Genomic DNA, 15,445 nt, shown 5'->3' with positions numbered 1-15,445 from the left:
CTCAGGCTCTTTAGCTTATATTGAAGGGAAAAATGGATTACAGAAGAAAGACAGATTCTTATATACAAGGCCCCATGGCTCAGTGTATGGTTTAAAGTGTGTGAAAGAAGTGTGACTCATAAGTTAGCCTTCCACAGATCTCAAACCAATTTGTGTAGTCAAGCTGTTTGGGGCAATTTAGCTCATAAAACCACAAATGACAAAAAGTGCCTGAAAGGGATTTGTAGAGTATACAACATGCTGTGTGTGTAGACTCTGAGAAAAACTCCTACCGGTGAAAAAAACAACATGCAGAATAGAGGATGTAACAGGGATATGCAGAAAAGTACCTGGATAAGGTTAAAAATATTGCAAATATGTTCAATAAGAGCATCAAGAACACATTATCAGAACAACCAGTTTAGAAAATATCTCCAGAAAAACATGAATTATGCACACTTAAATCTGTGTCAATAACTTATAAGCTATCTTTTGGTTTATTTTTTGCCTCAATAATCAGTTATTGGGTCGGTGGTATTGCCCAATGTCGTGTTTTTCTGTATTATCATTACATTTGAGACACATCAATAAGCATCAGAGGAAAAGAGAAAAACAAACTTGCAGTATCTCTGTCTGCATCTTATCCATGCATCAGGCGTGCAGCATTCATTTTCAGCCTTGTTAATACAAACTCACCTGGCTGTACCTACTTTACACTGAGAAAAGTCAAATCTCACCCTGGCTGTTCTACCTCTGTCCACAATAATACACATGAAATATCCTTAAAGTGATCTAAAATGAATGTTTATCTGCAACACGGTAGAAAAAAAAACGATCACATGATTGATAAAATAATAGTTTTAGCAAAAAGCTGAAGGGGTTTGGATGTCTGGGGTCCCCGGAGTGTGAAGTCAATGTCAAGCAGTCTCTGCTCTATTTCTTAAATTTGATCCAATTTTTCCAAAATAATAATCTGGAAGAATAATAACTTTTTTTTCCACTTCTTCAAATTTTCCTAATATGATGTTCAAAATTGGATTTCAGCGTGGAAACCTGCAAAATTTCGGCAACCTTCCAACATTCTTTTCTAAATCTGGACTCAATTATTTCTCTGGCATCTGCTCAAAAATATTCCCCATCAGCTCTTCAGCTCCGTCTTGTCGTCCTGCCATTTATCACTCTCTAAAACTGCAGCTCTTGAAATGCAACAACAATACTCGCTGCAGGCATCTGGTCACTGCAGGAAGCAACTTCTCTCTCTCTGCTCCATTAAAACAGACAGTGAAGAAGACAGATAATCCCCATCAGAAAGAAACAGCGGTGCAGTTACATCTTATTACCTGCAGAGGGCAGTGCAGCGCCAGAAATCGTCTTGAACATAACTAGCTCCACAGAGTTGGGTGCACCATTAACACTTGTGATTCTTGCTGTGTGTCTGAGCTGAATGATGTTTTTCTGGATGTTTCTAGGGGCCGGACTGAGTGTCTGACCGAATCCTGTTGATAACAAAACAACAAAACGTTGCTCAGCAGCTCAGTAGCTATTTTAACCCAAGATCACCCAGCCTTCATCCTTAAATGGAAGCAGTGTTAATGGCTAATTATATAACTTAACAAAGGGGATAAAAGGGAAAAGTTGAAGCATGTGATGTACTGAGGTCCTAAAAGAGTGTACAGCTACACAGCAGCTGCTAAATGTGCACATTGATGGGTTAAATGGACATTAGGCCTCCATACAGAGCAGAGAGGGGAGTATGTGAAAGTGCAAACTGAGTGTTTTTGTTGGTGTAGACGGCATCCAAATCATGAAGCCACAAGCAGCTATGTAGTCTTCTAGTTGGAAGCTTTGCTCTCATGCAATCTCTACAAACATCTGCAGATAAGGAAGAAGTGTTCTAGTGTCTGCTGCTACTCCAAGAGGTACTAACCAATCAGGTTTGAGCCGGTTGATTGCAGGAAAACGAGTCTGTGTGGTGAGCGGAAGAGGCAGAATCATGCATTGGCTGAATGCAATCTGTGTAGTTGAAGTTTTATCATGTAGTGGTGCAAACTGGACACTTATAAAACAATATGTTTTTCTGTTTTTTTACATGTTGATTCCTGTTTCACAATCTGCAAGAGGTCAAATGTTTCAATAGCAGAACGCTATCTCCCTGCAGACATTTACCCTTTCAAAATAAAAGACTTCGATATAGGTACATTTGAAATTGGATCAAACTGTAAACTAATAAAAAGAGTTAGATCCCAACTGTAGTAAGGAAGGAGGAGTTTAGTCTTTGATATCCTTAACATGTTTCTTCACAGGAAACCCCAAAATATTGACCATAGTCCCCTATAGCTAACTTGTTGCCAAAAAAGCTGACGTTTGCAAGAATGATTATAGCATGAAAAACATCGAAAACTTTTATTTTGTTAGTCTCTTTTCATGTGGAAGGTTGTTGCTTTCACATAACTGAAATTACAACTAAGATTTTCCTGCTCCTATAGAAAAATGATTGACCCCTGAAGGAAGTCGAGGGTCCCAACATTTGAATCCACTGCCTTACATACCATCACTAAACTCCCATATTAAAGCACCGCTTCCTGCTCAAAGGCTGTTACTTATAATTCAATATGACCCGACGTTATGCAGTGCAGCAATGGTGATTTAGTAACTTGAAAGTGCTCTTTATGTGCTGTTTCCATTCTGCAGTGTATCCCCTGTAGAAGCATTATCACCTCAATTATGTTTTTTTTCTTCTGCTTTTGTTCTTGATATGATTGTAAATGGAATACCTTTGGGGTTTCTACTGTTGTTTAAAATAAAAAATAAAAAGGAGCTGTTAAAAGACGTCGACTCGTGCCTGGGACGTTTTATTGACTGAACTTAATTAAATGTTAATCAAAGTAATCATTTGCTGCAGCCCTAAGGCAGCTTCTGTCACAAAAATCCCATTTAAGGTGACTTTAAATCACAGAGTAGTCACTGAAATTACATAATCAAATAAATATATCCAGTTTTATACCTACTAAAAGTGATTGTGGGTGAGAACTGGCACCAGGTGGTGTGTTTAAAGGAGAGCTGATAAGTGCTGGCTCATGAGATTCAGGCCTGATTCCACAAAAGCAATTTGCACCCATTGCTGAAGATGAATACGCTTAATGTAAATGAAGAAACCGCCCTGTGGAGCACTCCAGCCGAAGCCCCTCGCTATCTAGTGCCCTTATCTACAAATGCACTCGGCTGTGCTAATGCTGCACCTATTTCAGTGCCACATTATAATATCATTTCTGATCCAATAGCCTCGCTGTACACAGAGTGCTCGTCTAAAACAATGTGCTCGTGTGCTGTTTAATTCCGTTTCTGCGGTCTGTTTTAACACACCTGGAAAGGGACACAATGCAGGGTTTGATTGAGGTCAGAAAAATAAAAAAAGGAGAGGTAGAAGGAGATGCAGAGAGGCAGTAAAATGTGGAGATTAGGGAGGAGAAAGGCAATGAGAGATGGGAGAGAGAATAAGCAAAGCAGATAAGGGATAATGAGGTGTTCACGGGGAGAATGATAGAAGAGAGGAAGCAAAAAAACGCAAATAATGGGCGAGTGAATTTGGGGAAAAGACAGGAGATAAAGGTGAATGAGGAGATAGAGGTTATATCTGGGAAAAACAGGGGGCTAGTGTGTGTGGGGATTGTGAGACAGCTCAACACAGAGGGAGCCATAGGTCTTTGATTGACAGGGCAGTGTGAGGGTGGCTCCAGGGAACAAGAGGGCCGGCTCTGAGGCAATACAGGGGCAAGAGAGGTGCACCGGGAACAGGTGTGTTTATTTACTAATTAAAATCCTGCAGGAAGGATAAGGTTTAGATTTTACAATTAAAGGACAATTAAAGAATACTTTTTGCCTTCATTTTGGGGCAACGCAGCATCAATAAAACATACATCACATGCATATTATTTTTGTAAATTTCCCTTTTTTTTTTGCCTTTTTTTAAGTTGTTGTATTTTGCATCTTGCACAAAGGCTCCATTGCCAAGTGGTTTAACTGTTTATTTTTTATTTTTATCATAATAACTTTTCCAGCATCACTGCTGATGAAAAACATGTACGTCTTTAGATCCTTATAACCTGTTTTCGAGATTGTTTTTCCCTTTTACATAAAGGTTACATAAAGGTTCCTGGTGGGACTCAAACCTTAATAGGAAATGTCATGATCAGAACCTTCCTAAAACACAAAGGTGCTCCAAACATACATTTGCATGTTTTTGCAGTGCAGGACATGTTCTGCTTTTTCATGATTTTCTAGCACAGTTCTAAGTGAATGGGATGATTGTGCAGGTTTCCCTTCAACTGCTGAATCTCTGTGTTTGATATCAGTTGCTCAACAGGTCATCGATGGCACACAGGTTTAATTAAAGCCCAGCTGTGGGTGTGCATCAATATACTCTGGAATCAGCCAGAGTGGAACTAAAGTATTGGTTTATATGCTCCACAGAGCTGCTTATAAGGCAAGGCTGAGAGATAGCTTACAGGTCTAAGGTCAAGGACAATGAATGGGAAAAGTGTGCGTTTGTGTTTGACCCTCAATGTAACTTTTTTGAATTTTGATTGCAGATGTGTCACTGAGTTGCAAATCATATGATAGGAATTGCTGAGCAAAGTAACGGAAGTAATTTCAGGTTGAAGAAAAGGCTGAGTAGAGCGTCATTTAGCTGAAACTGTCAGCACAACACAAAGATTTTTCAAGGGAGTTATTTATTCTTCATTGTGTGGCTCTTTCTGACAGGCCGAATTCAAACAAGCTTGCTGTTTTTCTTTGATTTCTATGTATTTTTATCCTTTTCCATCTTGTCGCTTTATGTCCTAGCATGCACACAACTGAGATTAATCTAAAGTGCAACTTTTTTCTACCACACAGAAGACACTTGTGTTCCCAATGTAGGACCCATCCATGCTGTGTTGGGCCGTAATTACTTGCTTGCAGACGGTGGAGGATAAAGGCAGAAAGGAATCATTAGGGAGCTGTCAGGTACCTAAAACACTCTGATGCCAGTCCTCCAAGGTGTTGTTGTTGTTGTTGTTGTTGTTTTTAAGCCTTCCTGCTTTTGCTGAAGAGCCCACAGGAGAGAAGAAAGATGAGAGAGGGGGAGAGAGAATGTGAAAACCAACAAAGAAAACCCTGATGCACACCCTTCATGATGCAACAATGAGTTTGCAGCAAGAATACACATAGTGAGGAGTTGTTTAAATGGTTTTTAAAGACATAACCCCCCAGTCAGGCATTTCATGAATCACTCTGGCTCCCTTTACAGTTCAGCTTGAGACTCCCTCATTTTAATTTATTTGAGTGTTTTGATTCTTTGAAAAGCCTTTTATGGTTTGGATCTGATTTATACTTCTGATCTTTTCTGATCCATTTTCTGTGGCAGGGTTTCTCAGGCCAGGCTGTTAAATGTTTCACAGCTCAGAAGAAGGAGGATTGTATTTTCTACTGTGAGAAATATAACCCTAACTTTCAGGGGCTAACTTCATCCTACTGTTGGAAATAATAAAACCAAAACACTTTTCTAAGCTGGACCATTCCCAAACACTTTTAAAATGTATTTGATAATATTTCTATTACTTTTCTAACCACTTTTCTTGAGTAACAGGTGCGATTAATTATGAGCTGAGTTCCAGGAACGGCTCCTGCAAACTCATTGACTCAGTTTGCTGGGACACTAAATGGTATGGAGCCATATGATTTGCACCTGTTAAATTTGACTAATTAATGAACAGCATTAACACCTGTGTGGAAGACCATCAACTTAAAACTAAACTAAAAATAACCATATTATAACACGACGGCCATAAATCAACCAACACACACAGGAGCAACTTTAGCTGCTAGTTGAAGTCATGTGTCCAACAGTTTCATGAATGTAAGTATATTTTTAATCTAACTAAACTCCTGATGAAAAAAATGGAGTTGCTGGAGTTGGAACAGTTGCTATCTTTGTCTGTTTTTTCACTTTTTGCAGTTAGCTAACTTTATTTTTAGAGATGTTTTAAAGCTTTATATCAACAGGAGTCCCCCTTCTTAAATTGAAAATGAATATTTGACTGAATAACCTCTAGTAGTGTTACTGAAAATACTGTAAACTACCACTTGGGGGCAGTAGTAACTCTTACTAAAAACGGTGTGAATTTTAATTTCTTCACTTGAGTCGCATTTCTGGCTGTTTGGTATTTATAAGAACACAATTTACTCTATTTGACCTCCTTTACCTCCTGATAAGTAAACATAATACACATAATATTGCTAATTAACCAATTAATTGAATGTGTTAACTATCTCAGTAGCTTGATGCTAACCTTGTCTGGTTGCTTCTTGGTTTTATGGGAGCTTTACCTTTTACCTGTTGCTATAATCCCTAAATGTGAATTTTTATATATTTTTTTGTTACATTTGAACATGAACAGTTGACCAAATGACCAGTGTTTGTGTTTATCAAAAAGATACAACGACCAACGCAAAAATATTATAACTTCTACTACTAATAAACATGGAGACGTGCCTAATGTATTTGGTCTGTTGCTATGGTTACCCAGACTTTAGAGTAACAGTAGAGATGTAGAAACAACACTGATGTGTGTCATGTTTCACAAACTGATAATGTAGTTTCTGTATTTACACAGGCTGCAGATAAAGAGCTACGTTCAACTTCAGCACTTAATAAATGTTAGTATGCTGCTCCACTCATTTTGCCTCACATTACATTTATTTTACTTTTGGAGAAAAAATGATTAAATGCTTAACTTTGTTCACAAACTAACTTTTTTTTCTCTCTGCTATTTGCTTCTCAGCAGTTTGCACACTGTAGATTTGATCAAAGCTTTACACATTAAAAATAAATGAATAAAATAAATGCTGGTAAATTCTGAAAACAAAAGCTACGGTTGCCAAGAGTGAAACTGAGCCAAAACAGGAAATCAAAGCGAGGGGAGATATGAGCTAAAAGATGCTGAAACTCTCCCTGGAGTTGAGGGAAACAGTGGTCTCTGGTTTTAATCAGCACTTGTCATTTGATTCATGGTATATTGATTATTGTTTTTAAATTATACTGCCTTGCCCCCAGGCAAAAAACAAAAGATACATATTCAGCCAGATAGTCTCCTCAGGAAGTGAGTCAGAGCTGAAATAGGAAATCATTATGTTGCATGATGAATGCATGTCGGCAGCGGTCCAGTGTCTGATTCTGAGAGCACATGAAGGCAAATCACAGCAAAAATTGTAGCTCTGATGTTAATAGGCAGTGGGAAATAAGTGTCTGCACTGTATTGAAGGTACTGAAGAATGATTGTTCACTGGGGGATGAAGAAGACAGCAGGACGAGTGATCTGCCAAAAGGAGAGATGTATGTTTTTATAGAGCTTCACTTCAAGTGACCCAGTCTGTGTGGCTTCTTCCCCTCCACGGCAAAATGCAGCTCAGGTCTTTGCAGAGCGTAAATACAGGCTATTGTTAAAGGAGGACATCTGATAAGATTCATCAAAGACGAGCTTTTCATCGTTTTTACTTTTGCAAGTTCACAGACACACTGGGTCCCTTCAAGGTCTCCAACATGTCATTTATTTACAGCAGCAGAAACAAGGTTGTAAAAAAAACTTTGAATTGCTGGAGTGGCTGAGGGAACAAATTGAATTATTTCAAATCTTTCTCAGACTTAGTGAAGCGAGAGTTGCTATGAAAGGAGACAGTCGTAGGTGTCAGCAGGCTAATAAACATTAGCATTGTTAGCGTTTCTTCCTCTTTATTTACGTCAAGAGGGTAATCAGTGAAAATGCTAAGGGAGACAACATGTTCAGCTGCATGAGTTTTAGTTATCCCTTTATACTTTTCTTAAGGGTGTGATGAAGGTAAATAAGAGATCCCTACAGTCAGGACTCTGTGCCTTAATCTTGAGTTAATTCAGTCTGTGCTTAAAAGAAGCTCAACCAGCCTTGTAGTTAGAGGACAGTACTTATCCTGATCAATATGTAACTCTGCTCTTCATTGTGATGTTTGGGACCGGTTCCAGTGGACGGCCCACAAAGCCATTGTAAGCTTTTTAGTGCAGTGCCAGATGAGAAGTGAACAAATCAGGGCTAACTGTGGAGTGGATGTTGTAAAACAAGTCTCAGATAGATTCTCTAAATGTGATTTTTATTTTTTTTTTAGATTACAGACGAGTGAGAGTGGAGTGAGGAGAGCAGCCACACAGAGCGGAAATCATCACCTGAGAGGATGAGCATCAGGTCAGTGTTGTTTTAGACCTTGTGATATTCTGCTAAAGCAACTCAGTTTAAAGTTTATGATGGGCAACATGCTCAAGGTGAGAAGTCGGCCTCCAGAAAGGTTTTGAAGAATCTTGTACTCAAGCTGAGAGCTTGTCAGTAGCAGGAGATATGTCATGCTGAAAGTTTTGATTCCAAAAATGAACATGTTTTAGTTTTGGAGGAAAAATCAGGCCAGCATTCAAACTCTATAAAACAAGCTTTAAAATTGTTTTTCCAAGCTATGATTGTTCTTTCACTGTGAGCTTAATTGTGGTCCCTTTTTGAGTGAAGACCTGCTCTTGCCCTGACTCTCGTATATCTGTCAGCACGCTCTCTGCACAGCTGGACATGAAACACTCAGTTGCTGTTTAATGCTCCATTTTCTAATGGTAAACATAATGGTGTAATCAGTCGGTGTGTCAGAGTGCAATATGGCTATGCAGATGAGATCCTAATGTGAGATGAGCACTGCAAAACACAAGCACTGTGAAGAGGACCATGAGAGGACCTTTTGCTCCTTCATTTCATGCGTGATGTCGATTTATTTTATTTTTTTTAGAGTGAGTTGCTGACAACAGAAACTCCTCTGCCGTCTTTTTTTTTTTATGCCGGCCAATCTGTGCGCTCCAGTAGTTGTTTGTCTGTGTGTGTCATCGGATGTTTCTAGGTGTGTGTGTGGGCATGCATGGTGTAGAGGTGTGGAGAAATACCGCCTTTAATCAGACCCAGACGAAATCAGAGAGGTGCAGATGGAACCTTTCATCTATCTGGACCTCAGGGACGACATTTGCTGTTATTTTGTTTGATCAGAGACAGTCTTCTTTTTTCTTTATCGTTTTAGAAGGTCATCTTTCTCCACAAAGACCAAACTCATTAAATTCATCATGCAGGCACAAAGTGTTTCAGACGTGCACACGCGTGCAACAGGCAATTGTCTGGCTGGAAATTAGCAATCAAGATCTGAAGACAAACTAAGTCTATTCAGATTAAATAAAGGAGAAATTACTTATTCAGGTCTTGGCCGTCCAGGTGCTGAAATCTGAATGTTGGAAGTGAGTGTTAGTTGTATTTATAAAATCCTCCTGCAGTCTTCCTCCCCTGAGTTGCCCACTTTTATTATCAAACCTGCTCGGGGATGATGGGAGTTTCAATATCTCCTGTGCATCATGTTTTATGAAAACACTTTTCTTGTAATTGTTAGAAATTGGACACGTTTAAAGATGTGATTGTCTTTTCTTTCTGCTCGGGCCTCGCATAGAATTGAATCTCGGTCAAAATAATCTTTACCGCAGAGGAAACAACCGGTTTAGTGTGTGTCCACATCAGGCACAACAAAGTTAAATGTAGGAAGAAGACGTTTCACTTGATTATCTGTCTTTAAAGAAAACATTTTTTTATCTGAATTCTAATTTAAATTTGATTAGAGAAGATGGATACCAATCTTTACTCAGTGTGGTAATGCTTAGCTTAGCATAATGAAAATAAACAGCTAGCTTTTCCCTGTCAACAGGAGACAGAATCAGCCTCCCAGCACGTCTCATGCTCACTTATTAACACGTTATATCTCGTCTATTCTGGGTATCTAGTTTTTCTTAAATCTTGTATCCACTCTGAACTCAATGTTTTCAGCATGCTTTAATACCAAAAGCATAACATGTTGATTTCTCCCTGTAAACAATTCTTCTTTCTATTGTTCTAGCTTTCCACAACCCACTCTCGCGGTTCATAAAGTTTCTGCTGCTGGCGTTAGGGAGTGCCAATTATTGGGCTCCTACAATAACCTAGAAGGTGAAGAGCTTGAGCAGGTTGAGCAAACACTCTCCTCCAGCTACACAGCTTACTCTTGTCTTGTTGGTAGTTCTGTTGCTCTGGGCTATTGAAAGTGAAACATCAAATAGTCTTTGTGCTCCATTAAAGAACTCCCTGAGCTGAAAAAGTTGGACTGAACTGAAGCCTTATGCATGCATGCCCAAAAAGTCCTGGGAAGAGATGAATGTGTTAACTCAAACAGCGATGTTTCACCTATAGACTCGGCTGGTCTCAGCTCAGATTTCCACAAGAAGTCGGGGTGAGCCGATGTGACAACTCAGGATAATTCACCGCCAGCGGGTGGGAGGGGTTGATGACATGTATACCCTCTGAAAGATGCCCGACCACGGATTGTAAAGCGCACTACTGATGGGATGTTTGCATGTAATGAAACGGCTTCAATAGGTTTTCTGTTGGCCAAAATGTTCTTCTTTGGTCTTTGATTGATCCCGTTAATATGTTGACATGTAGCATTGATTGAAAGACAAAAAAACATTTGCTCGGTGCAAATAATTAATGATCCTTCGCCTTATTAAATCGTCACTGAAAAGCCGCATTAAGTTATTTGAACTGCTGGTGCTGTACTGCTCCTTTTCCAGAAGTTTACATTTGGGCTATCAAAAAATGCATTTTGGCCAACAAATGGCCAAGAAATTATATTAAGCTAATCATGTCCTTGTTCATATTCACCACACTGGCAGGAGAATGGTTATTATCTTCCACTACCCAGAATGCAAAAGAGTCTTTCTCCCAAAACAACAAACCTATGCATCGTATGTGGACAGGCAAGCCTTCTTCTAACTCGGATATATCTGTGAAAGTTTCACAAGTCATCTCATCGATTCTTTTTTTTGACCACTAAAAAATAGAACTCTCCTCCTCCTCTGCTGCCTCGACTCCTTCATCTCTCCGGCCGAAGCTCTCCAAGAACACAAACAAACTCTCCTCTTTGCTGTCTTCCCTATAAATGTAGGTATTGATCAGAAACTCCTACTTACTACTTAGGAAGCATCACAGGGTCCTGTGCGTCAGAGTGCTGCTGCTCTGATTTATTTACTACTTATCAGCCCACCCATACTTTGCACTCACAGGATGCCTTGTCATCCCCCTCATTTGAAATTAAACAGCCAGGAGCAGAGCCTTGGCTCCTTCTTCCCCCCCGTGCTATCTCTCCTTAACGGCCCCGCAGTCCATCATCTCGCTCGCTCGTGGCCGCGCGGCTTTGAAGTTCATAAACTGCGAAGCAAAGGATGGCTGATCTGATGGTCACTGCAGTCAAGGCAGAGAGAAGCAGGTCAATAAACCCAGAGAGTGAGATGCCTTTTGCAGAATCGCAGACAGGCATCGGAGTAACCATAAAATCATGCATCCGAGCACATTTTACCTTTTCTGTCAATCTGTCTGTGAGTGTGTTTGGGTGTGGTGTGAGGGCTCTTCAGGGCCCTTCAGGGAGAGCTGAGCACTTAAAAAAAAAAGAAGCTTCAAAAGATGAGCAATTATCGGCCGTTTGATTTTTTTTTTGAAAGCTAAAAGGCTGTTTTCCTCTTTGACTTTATCGACAAGTCTACAGATGAGCAGATGGCTGTTTTTATTATAGTTACTGGTGTAGTTACATTTTAATCAAGCTCAAAATTATAGAATAAAAGGGGCAGATGTACAATGTAAGAACACAAAAAATCCTGAAACAAGTGAAAATCTGAAACAGGAACAGTGGAAATAACATACACCAGATACATAACATAGCGATAACGGTTCATTTCCTGTTGTTTTTTTTAAGATCTTGACTGATTTAACTCATAATCCAAAAGTTACATGAGCACTAAAGCGAGCAGCCTGTTAGGGTTTTTTTTAGATCTCCTGTTATCGAGGGAAAAGAAGCTTTGCCGAAATAATGAGAAAAACAAGATATAAAAGTCAAGATCTCAAAAACAAGCAGAGAAAATAAAATATATCGTTGCATGTTTACTACATCTGCTGTGCAAGTCAAACTAATGAACTAGAAGGTTTATTTGTCACATGATCATACCACATGAGGGCAATTACACAATGTCGGAGAAAAAACACAAAAGAAGTAGGAAAAAAAAAAAGAAGGAAATTAGGTCTCATGTTTTGTCAAGACCTCACTCGTAGAGCCTTATTATTTCATAAGATCATCAAGAGAGCTGAAGGAAATCAGTATTCAGGAGTGAGCGTTGAGCTGTTATGGGACTGCTGTTCAGACATAATGAATGTGTTCAAGACCAGACTTCATGTAAAGTGAATATGGGAAAAATGAAGTTCACTTGACCTCAATATATTCCCCCTCAGCTCCTGAAAATTGCTTTTAGCTCTGGTCCTTCCACTTGATATCTTTTTTGCCAATCACAAAGATCCACCAAGCGTCCTCTGCGTCGATGCACCGTCAGCGCTGCTGTCCGAGCTGAGATTGTGCTTAAGAGCGTGATGCACATGTGCCAAGTCAGCAGCTGTCACCGAAAAAAGTGAGGAAGGCCACGGTATGAAAAGAAATCTGCTCCAGCTTGACACTTTTTCAACTTGCAAGAATGGCAAAACACAGTGGAGTGGCAGGGAGGCCCAGTGGGTAAACAGGCTCCTGCAGCTTGAAATAGAGAGCCAGACTTTGGAAAGAGTCCACCCTCCTGAAGGGTCCTTGAGCAAGACTCCGACTCCCCGACGTGAGAGCAAGCATGCTAACAAGTTACCAGAACCACAGCTGATGCAGATGGCAGCTACATGTGCTTAAAAATCAACACAACTTAGCAAAACATACAAAAAAACAAAGCTTTTTTAAATACTTGCAAAGAAAACATGCATTTTAAATACTGTGTAAAATGATGTTCTAGTTGGTACGGACAGAAATTTACTGAAATTATCAAAAAATTCTTCAAATTTTCCAGCTTTTCCTCAATTTGAGTGATTCATTTTTCAGTGTTATTATACGGTTCTTCATTTTAGCACTTGAGCTTGTAAGTTTCTTTTTTGGTACTCAAAAAAAGAGTTAACTTTTTTACACTCAAAGAAAAAAAGAAAGCTAAGACAGGTATGAAATATTTCAGTCCTTGTATGTAGCACCACTTCTTATTTTTGTCCCCTTGCTCTCAAAGAGAAACGAGTCTTAAAAGTTAAGGTTGTTTTTGTATTTCCATTGACAGGAGAATCAGACTCAGCCGTGATGGATTCTGCAAAACTTCCCCCAGACTACATCCACCTGTTTCCACCAGCAGTAAGCAGAATTTACAAACTTTGTGGCTTTAAAATTTCCGTTGAATATTTGTGGATTTTAAAATCTACTGAACATTTGTAAACTATTTGGGCTGTAGATTGTTTTTCAGATTTTTCTTAGAATTTGAATACTATGTAGGTTAACTATCTTAACTATTAGCCCTTCAAAACACCTTCTTAAGTCTATATACTGACATCCCTTTACCTTATAAAGTCAGTAAGGTGAGTATTTTTGCGCAAATGCCCGATGCCGGGACTGAAATAAAGAAACATTTTGAGATAATTAGCCGCTAAAAGCTGCATTTTTGTATGTTCAAGGTGTTGTCCTTCTGTTGTTTAGTACTGGGCAGGTAGGGTCAAGTAAGGTAACACTTGTGACATGTGATTTGCACGTCCAATAACCAAAACAAAGTGCTGAGTGCTGTGATTCAAATGTGCTTAATACATGACATTCACCAAAACCAGCTTTGTCAAAGTGTATTCAAATACCTGGGGAGTCATACTTTATCATTATGAGCGCCGTGTGGAAGCTTATTCACCTGATGCATTAAGAAATCAATCTTGTTATGAGTTCAAGCAGTAATAAAATAGATTTAATAGTGCCGAGCTGCACTCGTTAAGAGCTTCTTGTAACGTCTTCTTAATGCAAAGATCTCCTCTGAATGCATTAGAAGAATAAAACGTGGAACTCAAATGTAACATGGAAACAGTATGTCTTCATGGATTAAAACCTGTCTGAGTGCATGTGCCAGCAGGGATGCTTCCAGCAGCTCATGATGGTTGACAATTTGGTAAAACACTGAGGTTCCTGGATGGAGCCCAGCGCTCTGTTGTTTACAAGACAAGTGCTTTTTACCTGCCAAGCCACAGCATCTGCTCCCGCTCCTTTTATTTTTTCAAGTGCAGACTAAAGCAGCCACACGCTTTGAAGGACGACAGTTTCAATTCCTCCTGCACGGGGCTTTGATTTCAAACTTCAGTTTATTTATAGACTCTTCTATAACCGAAATAAAGCTCGAACGCCGGGTTTTACAGAGAGAATCACAAGAGAACACTGAAAACCCAGATACAGGACCTTATGCAACCTTCGCCTAGTTTGTGTCATTTTCTTCATGATATTACATCACTCATCATCATTCACAGCATGCTTATAATCACCGCCATGTTGTCCTCTCTCTTCTGTTCCTCCTGTTATCATGATACCAAATGACAGGGTCACATCAAGAGGCATTGACGGAGCATTTCCTCTGTAATTGGCTGCAGTGGGTCGAATGCATGATAACCCAGAGGACCTAGAAGTCCTAAAAAGAGCAAATCCCTCTGAGGCGAGGGGGAGGAGGTAGTAAATGATGTAACTTGAAATTTTAATGAAAGATACTGTAGAATAAGTCTGTTACAGTGATAACCAGCCAGGGCCTCAGTGGACGCAAAACAATATAATAGCACGTGGCAGGAGACTTTCTGTGACTAATTAATAAACAAGGGAGGTAATATTATATATTCCTCCTCACCTGGGAGCACCTTGGCATCCCCCAGGAGGAGATGGAAAACGTTGCTGGGGAGAGAGACGTCTGGGGTAACTTCCTGTTGCCACAGCGACCCGGCCCTGGATAAGTGGAAGACAATGAATGGATGTGCAACCATTAAAAAGTGAAAGAAGCCAGACCCTTAATGTGTCGTTAAAACTCCTCCAGTTCTGCCAGATAAGATTCAAACTCCCTCTTTCATTCCTGTTGGAATCGTAATGCTTTTAAAGACGGCAAATAAGCTGCACCAAAAATACAGATAACATCTATAAGCAACGATTCACAAAACTTGAAGGAAATTTCCCTTTTTTTTTGTCTTACTCATGAGATTATCTCCTGATCAAAAGTTTATTTTCTATCTCGAGATCAGAGCTCGGCTTATCATGATCGTTTGTGCATTTTTCTTATCTCTGTAAAAAGATCCCAAACGAGTTATCCATTTTTGTTGTTGCTAGTTTCCTCCTGAAGTCAGATCTGAGCGGTATCTCAAACAGGAAACCAACAGTTGAGCTTCTGCCTGTGTTGAAGAGCGATAGAAGAACGATCTAGTTTGTGATCAATAATGGGAACTCTAAAATCGACGTTGTTTTTCAGCTTGAATCGGTTTCACAGTTATCAAGATGCCATCTATAAATT

General features: G+C 39.6%; 1 long non-coding RNA gene across 1 annotated transcript in view; it reads left to right on the top strand.

Annotated features, from left to right (window-relative positions):
* Positions 1–8,029: 8,029 nt before the first annotated feature.
* Positions 8,030–15,445, top strand: part of LOC136178147 (uncharacterized) — an 86,626-nt gene continuing 79,210 nt past the window's right edge. Inside the window, exon 1 of the long non-coding RNA XR_010665512.1 lies at positions 8,030–8,231. This is a non-coding gene — a long non-coding RNA (uncharacterized lncRNA). The remainder of the gene's footprint in view (positions 8,232–15,445) is intronic.

Source organism: Labrus bergylta, chromosome 24 (assembly GCF_963930695.1).
Source record: "Labrus bergylta chromosome 24, fLabBer1.1, whole genome shotgun sequence".
Lineage (NCBI taxonomy): Eukaryota > Metazoa > Chordata > Actinopteri > Labriformes > Labridae > Labrus > Labrus bergylta.
Note: the sequence above shows the minus strand (reverse complement) of the source record. Positions and strands in the feature narration are given on the sequence as shown.